The 14271-nt window shown below is 46.4% G+C and overlaps 1 long non-coding RNA gene across 5 annotated transcripts in view; it reads left to right on the forward strand.

The window, feature by feature from the left end:
• Positions 1 to 14271, forward strand: part of LOC109451576 (uncharacterized) — a 420408-nt gene that overhangs the window by 86643 nt on the left and 319494 nt on the right. Inside the window, exons 2-3 of one of the 5 annotated variants that reach the window (XR_012491875.1) lie at positions 3671 to 3858; positions 4985 to 5201. The exons of the other annotated variants lie outside the window; for them this stretch is intronic. This is a non-coding gene — a long non-coding RNA (uncharacterized LOC109451576). The remainder of the gene's footprint in view (positions 1 to 3670; positions 3859 to 4984; positions 5202 to 14271) is intronic. 5 annotated transcript variants of the gene reach the window in all.

Genomic DNA, 14271 nt, shown 5'->3' on the forward strand with positions numbered 1-14271 from the left:
CAGGAGCTGGTTTGTACAAGCTCATGGGAGCAGATGGTTAAAATGTCAAGAATTTGGTTGGCCAATTCTTAAACACTGCCATTGTTAAAATTGTAATTACGTAAACTTACAATGAAATAAATTATATTAAAAATGAAGGTATTAGATCCTAAAACTGTAAATTCCTAATTATTTTACTACGTTTTACTATTATTTGTGCTGTTGGGGTTATTTACCTTTATTGTATTCATGTGGTGGGACTTAGGGTTTCCAGGTGGGAAGTCCCACCCGGAATTTTTTTCACTTTCCCGTTCCTGAATCCTGAGATATAAACTGTTTTCTGTTCTCCACGATGAATCGTTTCCACAAAGTGTCTGCCGATACTACCAACCACCTGGGTTCAAGGAGCCGATTTTCCGACCAACTTTTCTCGGGATTCAGGAACAGGAAAGAGAAAAAAATTCCTGAGAACGGGCAGGAATTCCCACCTGGAAACCCTAGCTGGGACTACTAGGCACATATCTTCCAACTTCCACATTCAGTCATATCACAGAGGTAGCTTGAAATTGACCAAATGGAGGTATTCATTCAGATACTGCAAATGAGGGACTTCCTCTCTTTTTATTAAACATTTACCAATATACTATGGTCCAAGACCACCCTGAGGTGAAGTTTTAAGACTCTAGAGATTAGAAGACTAGAATTGCATATTCTTGGCACCTCATTACACAATATTTTCCCACCAACAGCTCTGGAACCACTCACATAGTAAAGGTGGGCCTAGAGGGTCCTTTTTCAGGAGAGATATATTAGAGATAAATAAACTTGGCTTTGGTCTTGGATCTCAGCTCAGAGAGCTCCAGTTTACCTTTTTTGTGAGCAATAATTACCCATGAAATTAGTTTCCAATTATTGCAGCACTGTTTATTGAAAGATTCTCCTTTCTCAATTCAAATGTCTGCACCTGGATCAAAAACTGGTTATCCATATATCCGTAGGTCTGTTTCTGGACGCTATTCAGTACTATCGATCTAGTTATCTTTCTTGATGCTTTCTTGATAATGTCTTAAATGTCTAGAATTTATTTTCAACTTTGTTCTTTTTTAAAGTTGTTTTGGCTATTCCAGATATTTTACATTTCTGTATGAATTTTAGAATCAGCTTAACAATATTGAAACCTGTAGTTGCTCTAGCTCATTGTTGGACCCAAAATTCTTTATCAAGGTGGAGTCTGGTATGTTGTCACATAAAAAAGAGAGCAAGGCCGGCCCGGTGGCTCAGGCGGTTAGAGCTCCATGCTCCTAACTCCGAAGGCTGCTGGTTCGATTCCCACATGGGCCAGTGGGCTCTCAACCACAAGGTTGCCGTTTCCACTCCCGCAAGGGATGGTGGGCTGTGCCCCCTGCAACTAGAAAACGGTGGCTGGACCTGGAGTTGAGCTGCGCCCTCCACAACTAAGACTGAAAGGACAACAACTTGACTTGGAGGAGAGCCCTGGAAGTGCACACTGTTCCCCAATAAAGCCCTGTTCCCCTTCCCCAATAACATCTTGAAAAAGAAAAAAAGAGCAAGTCGCCTTGAGGACCTGTGGGGGGCGTCAGAGGCCCATGAAACCTGGTCCTCATTGGTGTGTAGCACAATTCAGAAAGTGGCCAAAGGGCACTGTGACGGGTGTCACCGTGGGCAGGAATAAAATACCGTGAAGCTTACAGATGGGAAGAGGAGACATCTCATTTTCTTCATGGCTGTTTTCCTACCACATTTCTCTTAAAAAATTGTTTTTGTTTTGTTTTAGTGTCTTTAAACTTTCTTCCTAATCCTGTCCACCATAATTGCATTTTATTGCAATTACTACATCAACTTAGCTTCTTTATTCCTTATAATCACTCTCCTCCCTACTCTTTTTTTTCCTCCCTTCAGATTATTTCTCTTGTTTTTACGAACTTCAAATTTGTCTTAAACTGTACTCATTTAAAATTGTCTCTATACATGTAAAATAATGGGAACATAGCAGCACTGATATTGTAAAATAAGTAATTACTACCAAGAGAGAAGAGTGCTAGTAGGTACTCAGTGTTTTCTTGGGGGGTGGGGGCACTGAATTACAATGAGGTGGAATTGAAAGTCATAGAAATACTTGTGCCTTAGTTAGGAAAAAGGGAAAGTTTAACTGAGATGTTTTGAATTGAGATAGATTGAGATTGTGTTTTCCTTGACTGTTTCAGAGAAGCTTTTTAGTGCTCGAATGTCACATAACTGTTTCCTGCAATCGAAAAATATTTGTGAACTCAGGCAAACTGACACATACATAAAAGGTAGTACGCATTCAATTATATCTGGACTCATGGACTCAAAGACTTAAAGCTAAAGAGACCTCAGATAGCATCTCCTCACCCCCTTTCTCTTCCGGAGTGACTGAGAATCTCCTTGAGACCTAGGCAAATGTCCCATTCTTTGACTCCATAAAGCCCAGCCCAGAGCCTGGTTTGTAGCAGGTGTTCTGTAAATATTTGTTACCTGAGATGATTGGTTCTTGTAACTTCATACAAGTCTGTTGTGGAGCTGGGCCAGCGCCTGGGGTTCCTGACCTGTGCCCACTGGTCTAGCTTGTCCATGTCGAGACACAGAAGCACCAGTGCCAAGCTCTTCATCTCCCCATCGAAATTTAAACCGAGCTGCAGGCTGTGTGTGTGTTCTGAATTCTGCTTTTTTTCATTTACTAACATCGCATATTTTCAGGTATGGTGGTTCTCTATTGCTGCTGTAACAAATCACAAATTTAGTAGTTTAAACAACACAAATGCATCGTTATCTTACAGACCTGTGCATGAGAAGTCCAACCTGGGTCCCACTGGAATCCAGGTGTCAGCGGGGCTCCTTTCCTTTCTGGAGATTCCAGGGGAGAATCTATCTCTCTGCCCTTTCCAGCTTCTAGAGGACACCCGTATTCCTTGGTTCATGGCCCCTTTCTTCCACCTTCAAAGCAGCCATGCTGAACCTCTCTGTACCCTTCTTTCATAATCACATCTTCCTCTGACTCTCACTTGTCTGCCTCCCTCTTCTATTTTTAAGGACTCTGGTGACCACATCGGGCACACCTGGATAGTTCCTAGCTTAAGGTCAGCTGATTAGTAACCTTAATTCCCCTTTGTTGTGTTATTAACATATTCATAGGTTCTGGGGAGTAGGACACGAACATCTTTGGGGGGAGTGTGCATTATTCTGTTTTATCACATCAGGTACCAAAAAAGTTGACATATTTAACATCTATTTTACTTGTTAAAGAATTATTCTTTGTATAATCTGGCAGTTAATAAATTCTGCTTTAATCGTAGGCTCTGTGAGTATGGTCCTTCCAACACTTATGGTCCAAATCCCCTTTCATAACAAATACTTTGTAATGTTCCCTTTGCTCTCCTGGAAGAAAATTCATAGATAATAATAACATCTACACGCATAACTTAAAAAAAATCTAATGCCCAAGCAGTTATGTAACGGAGAAATAAAAGAGTAGTTATAATGAAACACTATCAATTCCAATATGTCATTGTTTAGGCATAACTACCTTAGAAGACATAACGATGGAATAAGAATCTTACAAGTACATATACAATCACTGTGATTGCAATAGCTACAGGTACTGGCCGGTACAGGTGTGTTGGTAATTCAGACTTCTTATCTAATTTTACAGAATGAACAATTCTTGGAATGGTTCTGAACAGCATGAAGTTTGGCGTCCCTTAATTTACTTGAGAGTTGCATTCCTGGAAAATTCAGTAACATTCAAGCTGTGCAAAACATGCCTTGCGTTTATATGTAAAAATGGAAATAGGCTCCAGGCTTGTTAATCATTAACAAAGGTTTTACCATATGAAGATGGTGAGTTCACGATTGCAGTGACCCCTGGCGTGTAGAACATCTAGTATCTAACCCTAACCCTAACCCTAGCAGTACGTGCCAATCATTGTGACAACCAAACAAAAAACACACTTGTAAATTTCCCAGACACTTTTTAGAGGTGACATCATCATTGCTAAAAATCACTGGTTGATGGGGTCAGCATTTTTGAGTTGACATTTGTTGAGTACCAATTATGTGCTACCCGCTGTTCTAAATATTTCATCTAGTTTAACACAATTCTCACAACAACCCTACAATATCGGACCTGTTATTATCCCCAATTTATAGATAGGGAAATTGAAGCTTATCCAGGTTAGGGAACTCATTAAAGAAAACATAGCTAATAAGTAAAGAAATTGGAATTCAAAACCAAGGCATCTGGTGCCAGAGCCCATGTGGTAGCCGACTGCACCCCACAGCCTTATGGTGTAAGCTGGTCAGTCTTGAATCAGTTCCCTCAAAATACATATTAAAATGTATCAGTGTCCTGAGCTAATCTGACTAAGCCTGCTGCTGTGGAAATTGATCAAGGTCATCTGACTCCCTTTCGAGCTGCCCTGCCCCCTTTCTCATCCACACACACCCCATTCCCACCACCATCGCCACACACACATTCTTTCCCTCTGGTTCACTGGAACAAATGATATCATAGCTGCTGCAGATCTGTGAGCCGTGGTATGGAGTCTGGTGAAATGAGTCAGGGCCCATTCATTGGGAAGATCAGATTTGTGTGTGTCTTGTATTTTCCCCACCGATGTAGTAACTTGGTTACGGTTGCTTGGTAACGATATGCTGTTCTAAGTAATTTTTTAAAATCAAAACTGGCTCCGTAAAAGTCCCTACAGATTTCCCACTCTCTGTGCGGTCTCCAGTTCTCACTGCTGTCATGGGGAAACGAAAATCCAATCGTCCTCCACGCTTTACCTTTCCCCTCCCTTCTCCCTGATGCTTGGCGTCCTTCATAACCCTTTTTGCCAGATCTTGCAAGTTCAGGCATTTGAATCCATGGCATGGAATTGCTTCCTGGTGGCTTAGTAAGTTTGTTTATTTATTTATTTATTTATTTATTTATTTATTTATTTATTTATTTATTTATTTTTGGCAGAACTCACTGCTGTTCTTTGCTAAAGAAGAATTCAGTAACTTTTGTGTTTTGAGGGGTTAATGTCTGACCACACTGAATTTGAACATATCAGTACCCCCAGCCTGAGAGGTGTGCTCACTGGGATCCCAGGACATGAGGGAGTCCCGCCCCTCAGCTGGAGTGCATGGCTTCCCACCCCTCCACGAGCCCCTACCTTGTCTTCATTCTGGGACCTTGGGTAAGTTACTCAAACTCTTCCAGACTCAGTTTTCTCCTCTATCCACAGAGACAGCGGTGTGAGTCCCTACCTCATTCTGTTGTGTGTGGGGGTGTGGAATGAGATGGTGGGTATAGAACAGGCAGACCAGTGGGTGCCGAAGGCAGATAGTAACACGGACACGAACTTAGTATCATGAGTGCTTCAAGGTCACCCCACCTTTAAAGGTCAGAAGCAAATGTGCAGGGGTGTCATCAGCAGCCAGAGGTTGTGACTTAGAGGTCTGTACATATTTGGTCATTTACACAGTCCTTTAAAAATGTTTAGTTAGTAAATTAGTAATTTGCCAACCTTCAAAATCAGATTCCTATAACAACCTCACTTTCTGGCTGCTCTTGAAGATATGGGAATGGCTGAAAATCCCCTGCCCTCTTTCCTATGTGGTAGCAATGGGTTGGAACTGAGCTGGGCGCGTTGTCCCCACTGACACTCTCTCGCGATCTGCCAGCTCCAAGGTATCTGAGTGAGCAGCTGCTGCCCTCCAGGCAGAATGTCGTACCCAGTGCCTGCACTTAGTGACAGCACAGCCACGTGTGTCCCGCCCTTCCCATGTGGAGGGGCTGGGAAGCAAGAGCCCAGTGAAGCAAAGGCACTCAAAATCACATCACCCAAGAACTGTAACCTGAGCTGGAGTGTCAGTAATCTTACCGGTTTTAACAGCTTGAAGCCCGTTCTTCAGAAACATTTCAAGCTCGTGGACAAGAACATATTTACACGCCTGGCCTATTGGGGCCTTTAGCCGAAAATTCAAAAGGAAGTTCTTGAATCAGGAAAATGGCTGTTGTCCAATAGCATTTCTATGGCTTGTAAGACAAAATCTAGTTCCGAAACCCTCTAGGGTGCCTCACTGGGGAGGGGGAGAGTGAGAATGTAGGAAGTACTCAAAATACCCTGACAACACAATGAGTGTAAATTCTCTATGGAACAAAACACTCCTGCCAGAGTGGGGAATGGAAGAAGTGGTAGTAACCAAGGGGCCATTTGGGGACTTCAGCCCTCATCAGCCTCATAAGTGCCTCCCACAGAGACACCCCCCACGTAAATATGCAACTAAGTAACATATTGTTTGCTATCACAAATGAAGCTATAAGATAAGTACCCATGCCTTCCCCCGCCCCCAGACTTTGACCCCAGACCCTTTCTTTTTGGAGATTCCTGAGGGAATGTGGGACTAGTGATGGCGGCCTGTGCCCCTCTCTCTGAAAGGTGTTGGGAGTGAAAACTAGGGATTGGGTCTCATTCCTCAGAACCGGCCATGCCTGCGTTAGTGGATTCAGCGCGAACAAGGTGGCCTTACGGGGTTTGTGTTTCTGAAATCCGTCTGACCCCCTTTTGAACTTGATCAGGTACGTGGTTGGGACTGTGACCAGAATTACTTTAAAACAGGGATTGTGCTTCACTTTGCCCTTTTAGGGCTCCAACATTCTGGGGAGGCCCCTTTGACTGTAAATACTTTGGAAGGAGCTCTCCCAGCCCCACGACTACTCAACTGGCAGAGGTGGGGTATGAGCCCAGGACGCGCGAATTTCCGGCTGTCACATTTCTGTGACCTCTCCGAGGCAGGCTTACCCCGCCATGCGGTGCGCCTGGCACAGTCCATTACGGTGGCACAACGGGTTCGCACGGTGACCCGGTGCGGGCTCAGAGGCACTTCTTGGTACCATCAGTGCCCCGAATCAGACCTAAGAACGTTGTTCGCCGACCGTGACAGAAAACTTAAATGATGTCAATGCCCCAAAACGTGGTTCAGTTTAGTTCTCGGTTTGCTTTTGGGTTTAGGTTCAACCACACCTCTGCTCGGAGCTGTGCGTTCAATGAATGTGGTCACCGCCTCCTTTTGTATCTGAGTGTCAGCACGTCTGACCCAGAGCTGATAGCCCTCTTGAGTTCAAGCAATTCCAGCAGCCTGGGCGTCCTGACAAGTGGGGACATTTCTTCCGGATGGAAGGCTGTCGTGCCTTTCCCTCCCTGATGGCCTCTGTGGGTAGGGTAGGGCCTGTGGGTCGTGTTTCCAGTGATCGCCGTGGACATGTTCTGCTGATCTGTCCCCAGCAGAAGCCCCTTGTGGTGACGGGTGGGACTTGTGAGATGCCTGGCCAAAGTGAGCAGAACCTGTGGCTGGCAAAGAGGCCGAAACTGCCAGGTGAGGAGGAACTTAGCTGGACTGGCACAAAGCCAGAACGTTCTCCACGGTCAGCCGTTCTAGTGGCCATGTCTCTACTTCATTGCTCTTCAGGGTTTGCTCAGTTAGCTGTTAACTCACATTAGAAATCCATCGTGTTCAGTCTTTAAAGCCTTGGTATGATTTAACCTCAGTTGGCAAAAGCAAACAAACAAAAACCCAACCAGACAACCTGTGAGGATCTTCTTCTCCTAAAACCTGAGGTGATCGGATGGAGTGTCGGGAGAGTGGGTGCTTGCAATCAGACCGCCTGATTTTGAATCCTGACCTATTACTTACCAGTTGTGTAGCCTTAAGCTCTGGGTGTCTCAGTTTCTTCCTCTGTAAAATGGGAATAATAATAAGTGATGCTGTGAGGCTTAAGAGTGCCTCATAATTTTATCATGATTTTTGTTTCCCATCATCCATCCTCAGGTGGTTCAGTGTTGTCTGTAAATCACAGCAGAGACATATACCAAATAGTAGCTGTTAACAAAAAGTTAATTGTGCCATTTTGCATCTCGCTGTTTTCTCTTTGCTTTTTGCAGGGCTATGTGGCAGCTTTGTTAGTGCCAAGTGACCTCTTCCTGTGAGTAATGTTTCAAATTTATAACTAGTCAAACAGATACCAAAAAAAAATAAATAATAAAAGCTGTAGTACTTAGTCTGACCACACCCAAGTGAGGGCAGATGCTGGGCTGTTGCCATGGTGATGAAGAGTATTTTGTAAAACACTTGGCCTGGAGGACAGGTGATGAGTCATACCCAGGGGTATGGGTGGGGAGAGGGCAACAGCTTTCGATTAAAACCGCTGGCCAGACCATTGGCTGAGTTGGGAGACTCCCTTGGTTCCTGCAGTAAACCAGAAACTCTCAGGTCTGGGTGCAGTTGTACGCTTAGTTCATTTGTCGCGTGGACGTTTGCTCTTATTTCCTTCCTCTGGGTAGAGGGAGCTAGAGATACCTTTGCTCTTCCACATATACTAAGAAACTGCAACCTCCATTCTGACAAAAGTAAAATCTGTTTTCCTGTGAAGTCTTGACACGACTACAGCCAGCCAAAGGCTTGGGTGAGCTGCTGCTTCCTCCATCCTGTCTCTTTGCACCTACCCACTGTCCACAAGTAAGGCATACTGAGACATATTATTCAGCGTTTTCCTTTTAGTGGGAGTTAAGTACACGGGTGTGTTAGGCACAGCTGGAGGAATGAGTCACGGAGACCAAGATTGGTCTGTTAGAATCGATTTGTCGTGTTTGAGCTGCGGGAGGCCAGGCTAGAGCAGAGGGAAAAGACCATAACCTCCCCGAGCAGAGGGGTGTGGAGCTTTATAGGAGGGGGTCATGCTTCAGGGGCTTTTCATTGACAAAGCGTTTCAGGGCATGACCAAGCCCTCCAGCCCCACGTCCTGGCCCCAGTCGGGCAGGCCCCGAGGAGATAAAGCAACACAGGATCAAGACAAGATGATTCTTAAGATAAGGTTTCTGCTCCTGCCCTAAATACGGCTTCGCAGGGAGGATGTTTTTCAGCTAGAAGTGTTTGAACCACAGGAGGCATCGTCATTTCAGCATGGAAAATCTGTCCCAGCTGTGACTCCGCTGGAATTTACTAGCTGGTTGAAGTCAGGAAATGTGCCTCAGCAGGCTGAGAAGCAGGGTACGTGCCGTCTCCTGATAGGGTGTGCCATCCTGTGGATTAATATTGCTCAACTGTCCTTGACGCCCATGGCGTGTCGGGTACACATACCCTCTAGGAATGACACGCTAGGAGAGGTCAACCTCTCAGTCTAATTGGGTCTTAGGAAGCTGACGTGCCCACAGCATTATGCTAGACAGGGAAACACGCGAAAACAGCCCTAGCCTTCTAGGAGTTTCTAATCTAGGTGAGAGAAGATTAAACAAAAAAGGAAAACATACCCGGCAGTAATCTGATGCACAGAAGAATCTGTGCAGAAGAGCGAAATCAGCGTGGGCTGTAGTGAGGGACAGTGGCATTTGAGATGGGCCTTGAGGGACAGGGAGAGGACAGGTCGGGGGCATTCAGGAAGGGAAAAGACAGGAGCAACAGCCTGGAGGTCAGGTCGTCTCAGCACTAGAACTTTGTGCAGGGATGTCGGGACAGGCCGAGGAGGGTCGGAAACGGGACAAGCCAGGCGTTGGTGTGGGGTGCTATTAGCACAGAGTGGGAGGGTCAGTAGCACAGAGGCTAGGGGTTGGGGCGCCAGATAAAACGGGGAGAGCCATGTAGAATCCAACGAGGGCTAGTTAAAAATGTATGAGTGATGGGCCCTGCCGGGCAAGGAGAAGATGGGAAGAATGCAGAATGCAGGCCGCTCAATTCATGCGATAAAGTGCAAGGGTGTCCAGTGTAATTCCATCATCTGGGGAGGGGCTGATGAACGGACGTTGACATGGCAGTCACTTGAGCGCCAAATGGAAGGTCTCATTCGTCAGAAGGGAAAAAAAAAAAAAGAAAATATACTAACTCTACAAAGTCAGTTTTAAAATATGTATGGGCATTTCATTAATTTCTGGAAGGCACTCCTTAAAAGTGATTGTTGAATTTTGCTGGAGTAATGACTAGAATATGAAGATGGAGAGTAGAAATACGAGGCTTTTCAATTGAATAAACCGGATGTTAACCTTAAAAATCAAAGCACCTGCAAATAGTGTTTTTCTGTGCACAACGGCCGCTGTGGCGGACACCAGCAACCTCCCCCTCGCGTGGTTTCAGGGGCAGACCTTCCGGGGAGGAAGGCCGCGTGGGCCAAGGGGGGTGCAGGCAGCCAGATGGGGAGCATCAGGTAGAGGGCTGTCCACCTTGGCATTGAGCTTCGGGGAGGGACTTTGGTCCCCTGCAGCTTGGAGAGGAAATAGAACCACTGATAGCACAGGCCCTGGGGCAGGAAATGGAGTCAGATGTCAGAAACACTACTTGGCAGAAGGTTTTCTCTCACAAGCACAGGGAAAAAGAGAACTTCTTTTAGGGGAGAACATGTGGACATTCAGTTAAATATTCTGATTTTACTTTGCATCAGATAAAGCCTACAGTGACCAGGAATTAAAGTGGTGTTGGTCTCCATCATATTGGACGTTAACCAATAATCTGGACCTTTCAGGAGAATTCAGCGTGTGGTGAGAACGGGTCAAAGTTCAGAGGCCTGCGGTAAAGCACCGTGGAATAGGGGAGCTTATGAAAAGCAATTCTGATTCGGGCCCCACCCCAGACCAATTGAATCAGAATCTGTGGGGCTGAGGGCCTGGCATCAGTGTTTCTTTTAAAAGTCCCCCCGGGTGGTTGTTTGCACATCCCGGGCTGGGGGCCACCTGTGGGATGGAAACCAGATCCTGACCTGGAAGCCCAGAGCCCAGGTGTAGAGTCCCAGCTCTGAAACAGCTGGCTGTGTGTTCCCAGGAAGGCATTTTAACTCTCTGGGCATCTTTCCTTTACTCAGTAAGACTGGACTGGATGACCTGAGGCTCCAACCAGCTCCACCGTCCTGGGATGCGCAGAGGAGAAGCCGCCCTCTTTATTAGCTCAGAGGCTGACCTGCCCACAGCCACAGCCCAGCGGCCCCTCCTTCGGGAGAAATTCCACACAGGATGGGATGCTAGTGGCACTCCAGTCTCAGGGGCTTTTAGAGCTGGTCAGGAAAACAAAGGAGACAGCAAACAAACCATAGCAACAACAAAAGGCAGGCCCCCTTTTGGCCTGTGGGTGCGCTTGTTTCTAAAGTGGACTTGCACAGGCAGAGAACAGTAATCTCTCCGCTGGAGGCTTGTGTCGTGTATTTGTTTCCCATTGTTGTCCTCACGAATTACCAGGAACTTGGAGGCCTAACCAACACAAATGTATTATCTTAAGGTTCCATGGGCGCTACAATGCAGGTGTCCACAGCCAGCGTCCCTTTCTGGAGGTTCTGGGAGGACCTGTTTCCTTGCCCATTTGGGTCGTTGGCAGAATTGAGTTCCTTGCTGTTGTAGGACTGCGATGCCCGATACCTTGGTGGCTGTCACTGAGGGCTGTTCTAGAGGTCACCCACACGCCTTGACTGGGGGGGGGCTTCCTCCATCTTCAAAGCCGGCAGTGGTAGGTTGAGTCCCCCTCACCCTTGCAAGCGCTGCTGCTTCTGCCTTCCCTTCTCTCTAACCCAGCAGGAAAGTTTCTCTGCCCTAAAGCGCTGTGGTGATCAAGATTAGCTCCACCCAGATAATCCGGGATACTCTCCCTGTTTAAGGTCCTTGACCTTAATCACATCTGCGTCTCTGTTGTCATGTAAAATAACATAGTCATAGATTCCAGAGATTAGGATGGGGCGGGGGAAGGAAGGCATTATTCTGCCTGCCTATGCCCCCGGGTAACGATCTTACTTAAAGGCAAGAAACAGGAGTAGGAGCGTGTGGTACCAGGTCGGTCTTAGGTTTATTGATCCTGGAGGGGATGAAAATATTGACGTGACATAAATGGTTTCCCAGAGTAGGTAGAGCGGAATCCAGACCCAGAGAATGCTAGGTCTGGCCTTTCTTTTCAGGTCAGGGGTAAGAAAACAGGAAGTCTGATTCTATTAGTTCATATTCTGTGGGATCAGGCATCGATGGCTGAAAACACCCTCCTTTCTTGGCCAGAGCTTTTTGTCCCCGCCTCAGGTAATTCAGGGCTTTTCTAGGGATTCTTCTGATAGAAAGTCTGGCCCTGTTGGTCCTGCTTGATTTGCTCCCAGCTCATCTTCTTCAGCAGTGAGAACATTAGGGAATGGAACTCGGGGCACTAGCAAAAGTGAATGGAAAAAGACACTCCAGCCTCCAGCAAGAGGAAAATAATTTCTATTTTTCAGGTCCTCCGTATACTTAGGATCTGAACTCCAGGTTAGATGGCTCTGAGCTCTTAGTATAGGAATGGGGAAGATGTATTCATTCTGTAAGCGTCATGGGTGCCCACTCTGCCAAGACATGACCCGTCCCGAGACCTGAGGAAGAGGCAGGGTGTTGTTCTGATCAGAAACAGTATGGAGCCAGCTCCGTGTTCCTCTGCAAGGGCTGGGCTTGTTGATTTGGAGTTTGTGCACCACCCGCAATTGTTTGGAGATAGACAGGAACCCGAGTCTCCCTGGACCTGCGTCCCTTTAGTCAATTAATTATTCAAAAGATTGTTTCCACTTTCTAACAGGAGGAAAAAAAAGATACTGTCCTTTGACTTTTTCTTTGTTTTCTTAGGCACATTTTTTGGAAGGTTGTTTTTTCCTGGCATGTTCTGGCAGAGAAAGGAAACAGGTTTTGTATTGAAGAGGATGGAAGTGTCACATTCCAGCGCTTTCCACTCTGGTGGCCGATTCTGATAGGCAGAATTTGGGAAACGTTCTGGGGAAAAACTGATTTTTCCTCATGTCCCGTTAATATGTTGTGTGTGTTTCCTCTTCATTAATTTAACAACACCTTTGATTTGAGCAGTTTTCCTTCAGGGAGGGAATCATTTCAGCCTGGATACTGCTGTCTGCTGGCGTGGAAGGAACACAGAGGGACAGGCAGGCCGGGGTCCGAACCCAGCCCTGTCACTCCGTGGTTAGGTCTTCTTTTGTGGTCACTGCACTTCTCTAAAGTTGCAATTTCCATAGCGGGGAAAGGGGATAAAATCCACCTGTATCAGTCAGGGTTCTTAGTTTATAACATCAGAAACCAACCATGCATTTAATTGCACACTGAAGCAATAAAGGATTTTCCTGAAAGGGTATGGGACAGCGTGTGGAATCTCAGGAGAAAAAAATGCACAGGAACAAAGGTGGCCCAGCAGCTGCCAGGACCACGGGGGAATTTTGTTACATAGCTGGTCTGGTGGAGGCAGCGATGCCCTGTGACCGGACACTGACGCCGCCGACACTGGGCACTGATGTTAGCTGGCAGCGCTGCCCTCAGATTGCTGTCCGCCTGCCCTGCCAGGGATTCGGTGTATTCTTTGCAGTCTCTGCTTTTCAGCGTCACTACCTTCCAATCCAGTGTTTGGGGCAAGATGTGTCAGCTTGGAGGACTCAGGTCACCTGCTGTTCCCTAGCAGCAAAGGAATCTGGGAAAGCAAGTAAGTGGTATTTCAGCTTCAGTAGTGAAGGGCGGGCTCTTCCCATCCACCGAAACTCCTCAGACTGGAAGGTTTCCAAACATAGAAAGACCAGATGCCAGGTAGCAACCCCACCCCCACCCCCAAAAAAAAGATCTGCAGTCCACCCTTTTGGTGGTCCAACATTGACCTATCTCCCTTTTCCTATATTTATACTTGCAAAAGAGAAAATTCCTCTGGCATGATGTAATGCAGCCATAATTTGTGTAATTTAAGTGCCGTCATCCCTTCCCCAAGGAGTATACAACACTTCCATCAGTTACTGTGTTCATTGCCAAATTCAGGATCTCTAGATGATATCCGTTCCGTCTCACTGAATTGTAAAGGTAGTTGTCACCGGCCTACCCTCCATAAAAGAGAGAAAGAGAAAAGTAGCTTAAATACGTATTTACATATATAACATCGCAAGAACGACAGTATGGACAGCTGCTGTATGCCGCTTCTGCATCAGGCCACGAGGAAGTGTTACTGACTTCCCTCCTTCATTCCCCTTCCTTTCATCTTGGCGGGCAGACGTTCTTCATCCAGTGGTCTGACCCCAATCTCCGCTCCTGGGGACCCAAGCTCTGGCAGTCTTCTCTGTATCTTTATTCTGGCCACTGGACACGGCAGTGCTAGGAGTTACCCCAAGGATCCCCTCTTCCCAGCCTCGTTTAGGCAGCACCCCTATTTCCTCTGGATATTCAGGATCAATGATCTCTAAACACCATAGGCAGCACAAAGCCTGTCCCAGTGGCGTCAGGAGTCTCACCTGCGCTGGGCTCT

This window comes from Rhinolophus sinicus, linkage group LG14 (genome assembly GCF_036562045.2).
Source record: "Rhinolophus sinicus isolate RSC01 linkage group LG14, ASM3656204v1, whole genome shotgun sequence".
In the NCBI taxonomy this organism is placed as follows: Eukaryota; Metazoa; Chordata; class Mammalia; order Chiroptera; family Rhinolophidae; genus Rhinolophus; species Rhinolophus sinicus.